Source organism: Larimichthys crocea, chromosome II (genome assembly GCF_000972845.2).
Source record: "Larimichthys crocea isolate SSNF chromosome II, L_crocea_2.0, whole genome shotgun sequence".
Classification (NCBI taxonomy): Eukaryota; Metazoa; Chordata; class Actinopteri; family Sciaenidae; genus Larimichthys; species Larimichthys crocea.
The window spans coordinates 1,239,375-1,246,951 of NC_040012.1; positions in this window are offsets into that span (position 1 = coordinate 1,239,375).

Here is a 7,577-nt window from a genome sequence, read left to right on the forward strand (position 1 = left end):
TTGACATGCACCAACAACACCAGAACAAATTCCTTGTATGTGTAAAAAACGTACGTGGAGCCTCTATTCTCAGAGACCAAGACTTAAATTAATTAAAACTTGTGTGCAGTAAACCTGAAGAGTGAAAATGTGGCTGACTTATATTTTAGAAATAATGAAGTAATAAACAATAAATAAATGTTATGATTGTAAGTGCTGCCTGCTCTCATGTGTCAGTCTCTTTGCCTTCGGTAACTTCTATGTCTTCCAAGACCTTTCAGGTCAGTTGCACTGACATCCACCTCAATCCATCCTGTAAATATAAATATATAATTATACAGGTAGAGGAGACGAGAGCCAGGATGGGAAAAGACAACATCGATAAGCACCTACCTGGGACGTTAGGGCAGCCTACACTTTTATTCACTGGACCAGCATCGTGTCATGTTTTATCCTCCACAGAGGAATCCAAGATGACACTGGGATAGTGGACTGTCTGAGGGCAACGTGTCCGTGTTGAACCTCCTCACGACAGGCTACATCTTACATGTTGGATCACTCCACAAGAAATCCACGTTGACTTGTAGTTTCACACAAACAGCAGCATCCTGGGTAAATCCTGTGTTTGTTTGAGCCCACATATCAACAACAACCACCTCCCTCTGTGGACTTTAAACATCACCTGACTTCAACAGCACGTTGAAACATTACAGCTACCTGCATATAAAGCAGGTATAGCTAGCTGAATAAAAAATAGTTCAAAGTACTTTCTACCTGGTAGCTGCTAGGTGCTGATCAAAGCGACACAGCGTTTGCAGTTTGACCATTTTTTTTCATTGTATTGTTACTTTCAGGGCAATGGAGTAAAGTTACATATAGCAACACATACATAGTGTAATTTCCCTGTTTGGGATGTGTTTCTTAACTGCACCTTAAAACAGAGCAGCAGAGCTGAAGCATTGAGATGTAGCAGCCACCAGAGGGAGCAGCAGCACAGAGCTGACACATCACGCCTCACTGTGGTGGGAAGTAACTAAGTACATTTACTCAAGTACTGTAGGTAAATACAGTTTAATGATCTTGTACTTATTGACAATGTCCGAGGACATGTTGTACTTCTTACTGCACTACATTTGTCTAACAGCGTTCATTTATAATTTTACACAGGAAACCTTTAATTATAAAATGACAGATTTTGATGGTTGAACCAGCAAATAAAAACGCACAATTCTATTTTCTACATTGTAGAAACACAGAAGACGTCTAAACTAAGAAAAACATGTTTGATATTTTAGATGATGAAGCTTTGCACACTCTTTGCACTCTCAGCTTGAAGTATATAAATGAAGTATATGTATCTACTGAAAAGAATCCAAATAGGAACAATAAGGCTAACATGCTAACACTGGGTAACTGTATAAATGAGTTAAAAATAGCTGACCGTGTAAACACTTCACACCTGGTAGCTGCTAGGTGCTAATCAAAGCTACGTAACATTGAAGGCTGAAGGTAGGAGCAGTTACGGAGTCCAGAGGAACATGCACACATGCTGCCACCAAAAATAAACCTTATCCACTTACCTCTCAACTCTGTCCTCTGTCCTCTGTCCTCTGTCCTCTGTCCGATGTGCTGGTGCTTTGACCAGCAAATTATATAGCGTAAGTATAAATAAGCACAAGAAGAAGAAGATATACTTTATTAATCCCTCAATGGGGAAATTCTTTTTTCACTCTATTTTTTATTTACATGCATTTTAACCCGGACACACACACACACACACACACACACACACACATGCAGCACAACAGCATAGACATGCAAATGTGGAGAGAGATGGTGGAGTGATGGGCAGCCAGCCAGACCAGCGCCCAGTGAGCAGTTGGGGGGGGTTGGTGCCTTGCTCAAGGGCACCTCGGCAGTGCCCAGGAGGTGAACTGGCACCTCTCCACCTTCATTTTTGGTCCAACCGGATTTTTGGTCCGGTTCCCAAGCCAAGTCCCTATGGACTGAGCTACTGCCGCCCCAATGTAGCTAACGGTAAAAAAGTAGTTCAAAGTAGGTTACAGGGGAATTTACCTGGACGTAGTCTCCCTGACGTCCCCGCAGATCGTCTAAAACCTGGACGTAGTCTCTGTGACGTCCCCGCAGATAGTCTAAAACCTGGACGTAGTCTCCGTGACGTCCCCGCAGATAGTCTAAAACCTGGACGTAGTCTCCGTGACGTCCCCGCAGACTTTCTAAAACCTGGACGTAGTCTCACCCACCTGTCAATCAAAGCGTCCACGCTCTTAATCCTGCGTAACTTTAAGCCTTACCAGGCTGTAAACATGTTTATTTCTGCTGTGAAGTTGGACATTTGGACATGGGGACTTATGGAGACTGACTCACTTCTGGAGCCAGCCTCAAGTGGACGTAAGAGGAACTGCAGGTTTTTCTTACTTCAACTGACGGAGGCTTCTTGGCATCACGATATTAGACGTAGGTCGACAGGATAAACCAAACCAGGACAGAAGTGGGAGAGATGTGACCTTTGACCTCCAGGAGATGACGCAGATTAGTGACGTTCAGGTGAAATGGGATAAACGGACGCTGGTCTGCAGACAGAGCGACGGAGTGGGAGAGGAACAACGGAGCGGTTCTGGAGCACCGTCAGCGGTGACAAAAGCTCTGTTGTTGAAGCTCCAACACGCTGATTCACCGGAGTGACGGAGAGTCAGCTGACAGAGGGAGCGCTTGTTTAATAACACACACTCTGTCCCAATGGGGTCCTCTGTAAGCGACACACACACACACTGTTGCACCATTGTGGTTCAGATGAGACAATGCCCAGACGTCATCCACCGTCGGTGTGTGGTGTGTTATTGTACTACACGTGCTATCAACAGAACCGAGGTGGAGCGTCTCCAGCTTCAGGTTTCTGAGTGTCCACGTCTCAGAGGACCGTCCTGGTCAAGAAGGCCCGCTGAGAGGAACAGCTTGTTTCTGTCACCCTGCTAAACTCTGCACCGGGGTGATCTCCATCCACCCCAGATGACTGAACCTCCGCCCTCCACCCCACCCTCATGGACTGAGCTGTTTTTCTTCCCACATCTCGTCCTCTGGTCAGACGCTAAACTGCATTTCTTTGTCTTGGTACTTGACAATCTAATCTGATCATCTAATCTCCACCCACACGTTACTGAGCTCTGACTGGTTGGCAGGTGGATGTCGGACTCTAACATGAAGTTTTCTCAGGGCACGTCTGTAACACGAGTTGTAAATATTAAACTTTGGGTGTAACATGCAGCAGAGTGTTTTGTTGGAGGACTGGGTGGAGCTGAAAAAAATGGTAAACACGACCCAGATTCTGGTCTGATCCAGAGCTAACAGCAGCTAACAAACTCAGCTAACAGCAGCTAACAGCAGCTAACAAACTCAGCTAACAGCAGCTAACAGCAGCTAACAAACTCAGCTAACAGCAGCTAACAGCCTCAGCTAACAGCAGCTAACAGCAGCTAACAGCAGCTAACAGCAGCTAACAACCTCAGCTAACAGCAGCTAACAGCAGCTAACAAACTCAGCTAACAGCAGCTAACAGCCTCAGCTAACAGCAGCTAACAGCAGCTAACAACCTCAGCTAACAGCAGCTAACAGCAGCTAACAAACTCAGCTAACAGCAGCTAACAGCAGCTAACAAACTCAGCTAACAGCAGCTAACAGCCTCAGCTAACAGCAGCTAACAGCAGCTAACAGCATCTAACAGCAGCTAACAGCAGCTAACAGCAGCTAACAAACTCAGCTAACAGCAGCTACAAAAACCAGAAAACTTTTCTCCATACAATATGATCCAGTTTCACCAAAACCAACACGACATGTTACGGCTGTCGCCGTTTCGCCCCGCGCATGTGTGGGTGTGTAGTGTTTCCCCCTTGGTAAATACAGGTGTGCGGTTCCCGGTCCCTGGTTGGCCCCAAACTGGTGGAGGCGGGGACAACATGGTCGTCAGCTGTGCAGGGCCAGGATTGGTGGCATCCTTTCCGTGCCGCCAATGAGAGCGCCCCCGCAGCAGCATCACCAGCATTTAAACCACAGCCGCCCGAGCATCGTGGCGGCTTCACTTGTGTATTGTGGTTTGTGAGCTTGCCTAGTTTAGTCGTATCTGATGATACTCGTTTGTTCGTATTTTGTAACTGTGGTTTTGGTGTTTGATTTCGTCTGGGACTGGGCAGGGTTTAGTTTGATTTACTGATTACACACGTAGAAGATTTCTGTTAGACCCATTAGTTTAGAGGTGCTGTTTTTCATGTGTTTCTTGTTATTAGATAGTAGCTTAGTTAGTGAGGGTTTTCTTTCTCGTTTTGTTTGCTACTTAGATAAAATAGGCTCTGTTTAGAGTTCTCTTTTTGTTATATTTGTTTGTTCGTTTAACAGCACTCACTCGCCCTTAGTTCCCTTTTGCCTCACCTCCTTTTGTTAAAACGATCTGAACTTTCATTTAATAAAATACTTTTGTTTAATAACCTTTAAAATCTGGTTTTATGTTACTTCCTTTCATACCCCTTTATTGGGTCGTAACAATGTGGACATAAACATGACGGAGCCTTCAGACTTGCAGCTCAGAGATCAGGGTTTATCCGTCCATCTGCAGCAGAACCTGCAGTGTGTGAACTGGGCCTGCTGTCTGACACTGTAATGTGATTACTCCACATGTCATGTCAGTTTTCATCCCGATCTGGACAACACGCTCATAATTAATCTTGGCATAAATCTGGACTTTGGCAGCCTGAGCCTGACACACACACACACACACACACACACACACACACACACACACACACACACACACACACAATTACAGATATGAGGCTTTCACACTGTAATTCTCACACACAGCACTCGTCATGAGCTTTACCGTGGCCTCTTATTAACATCACACTAAATATAAAAACTAAATACAAAGTCCAGCAGCAGCTGATCTCACTGCCTAGTCCAGCAGCAGTCAGCCCAGAACCAGAACCAGACCCAGCAGCAGCTGATCTCACTGCCTAGTCCAGCAGCAGTCAGCCCAGCTCGGCGTCTGTCTTTCAGCCTTTTATTTCACCAAGCTCTCACCAACCACTAAAAGTCAGTCCCACATTTACTCTTGTCCGGCGGCTTCTTGCTCGCTCACTCTCTCCTTTTCTCTTCTTAGCTTCCTCCGTCAGCGTCCTCTTCACTCTCTTCTCCTCTGCCATCATGTCCATAGAAGCTGCTGAGCCTGGTTACCTCCTCTTCTTCTTCCTGGTAGTCCATAACACCTGTTGGTACAAACACTCAGTTCGTCAGCTTGGCGGTGAGCTCAGAGCGACGGGTACCCGTCGCTCTGAGCTCACCGCCAAGCTGACGAACTGAGCTAACAGCAGCTACAGCTGTCAGCAGTTTACTTCACTGTCCATCATAAACTCTGTAAATCACAGAGAGTTGAGGCGGAGCAGCCGGAGGACATCAGAGGGAAAACCAGAAAACATTTCCTCCATAAAATGATGGTTGTCTGACGGCTTCCTCCATCAGCGTCCTCTTCACTCTCTTCTCCTCTGCCATCATGTCCATAGAGGCTGCTGACTGCTGGGCCTGAAAACCTCTTCTTCTTCTTCTTCTTCTTCCTCTTCTTCTTCTTCTTCTTCTTCTTCTTCTTTTGCTTCTTCTTCCCTGTGCTCTGAGGTCACAGTCTGGGCAGCCCGGCTAACAGACTGAGCTAACATTAGCTAACAAACAGGAATGCATCGTGCTTCATATCAAAGTAAGCGCACATTCAGAAAAATCCAAAATGTTTTCCTGAAGAAGACGACGATGAGGACGCCCGTAAGAACTTTGACCCTCAGAGCTTTTCCTTCATTTCTATCCCTGACCCAAAACAGATGGATCCCAACGTGAAGAAGCTTCTTGCGATTGCTACTCGAAAGTAAAATGTTTACGCTCCATGGTAAACAAGGTTTTTCTTCCCATCTTCCCGTGGACGTCTTCCGGTGGGCGTCTTCCTGTGGACGTCTTCCGGTGGGCGTCTTCCGGTGGGCGTCTTCTGGTGGACGTCTTCCGGTGGACGTCTTTCTGTGGACGTCTTCCCGTGGACGTCTTTCGGTGGACGTCTTCCCGTGGGCGTCTTCCTGTGGACGTCTTTCTGTGGGCGTCTTCCCGTGGACGTCTTTCTGTGGACGTCTTCCCGTGGATGTCTTCCCGTGGACGTCTTTCTGTGGACGTCTTCCCGTGGGCGTCTTCCTGTGGACGTCTTTCTGTGGGCGTCTTCCCGTGGACGTCTTCCCGTGGACGTCTTTCTGCGGGCGTCTTCCGGATGCATGATGTGGGGCTCTGTTTTCTAAAAGTTGGATCTGGCTCATCTTCTCTTCCCTCCACTGAAATGAAGTGAAAGACTTCTGGTTGCCGCGGCACCTGATCCTGTCTGAACCCTGAACGCAGCTCAACTCATAAGATATTCATAAAACTTTGTATTTGTTGCATTGTTGTTGTGCTGCTGGACTAAACTGTAGGCTGCATTATGCTTTTAGTTTTAGTGTCGTATTTATCTGTCCGGGGTTTGGTTGAAACGTGTCTTTGTTTCTTTCTTCATGTTGTTGGTTGTGAATCACTTTAAACAATCCGTGCACTAACTGCTGATGATGAATGGAACTTCTCCAGGAGAGGTTAGAGGTCAGCCGGTATAAATCCATCCTCACTCTCGATGCAGATGAAACATCCTCCTCCTCTTCCTCCCGGTGTGAAACATCCTCTCTTTGTGTCTCTTTGTCTCTCATGTCGTCTCTCATGTGCCGATGCAAACCACTCAAAGCTCTGGCCCAGATTAAAGGAGGAGGCCTTTATTTTTAGACGGCCATGTTTAATGAATGACCTTGCCTTGAGTCTCCGGCTCGTCGTGTGCGAGTAGAGAAGGAGAGGTCCGCTCTGCTCTCACGCCATCCGTCACCTCTGGATTAGGTTAACACGTTAAGATGCTGCTGACAGCTGATCAACGTTATTTATATGTTACGTTACGTTCTGTATACGTTAAAGTTCAAGTGTTTCCAACATGCTCACTCGCACTGCAAGATTACACATTTCAGATTAGTTTGTTAATCCAGAGACAGTCTGCGGGGACGTCACAGAGACTACGTCCAGGTTTTAGACAGTCTGCGGGGACGTCACAGAGACTACGTCCAGGTTTTGGATATAACATGTTAATCTGAACCATGCTAGCAGTTTCCCCCTGTTTCCAGTCTTTATGCTAAGCTAAACTGACAGAGTTCCTGTAGTCTGTGTTTAGAGGGAGTCTCTCCTCCTCTTCCTCCTTCCCTCTGTATCCATCCACAAAGTTTGCTCTTCCCTCCCCCTCCTCACCTCCTCACCTCCTCCTCAGCTCCTCCCCTTGTAGGTGAGCTGCTCATCACATGGTTCACATTTGCAGCTCTTTGAGACGCCATTTTGGAAGAAAGTTTAGAATTAGTCGACCTGAGGAGGAGGAGGGAGGAGAGGAGAGGGAGGAGAGGAGAGGAGAGGAGGAGGGAGGAGAGGAGAGGAGGAGGGAGGAGGGAGGGAGGAGAGGAGAGGAGGAGGGAGGGAGGAGTAATAAAGAGGAAGTAGGAGAAAAA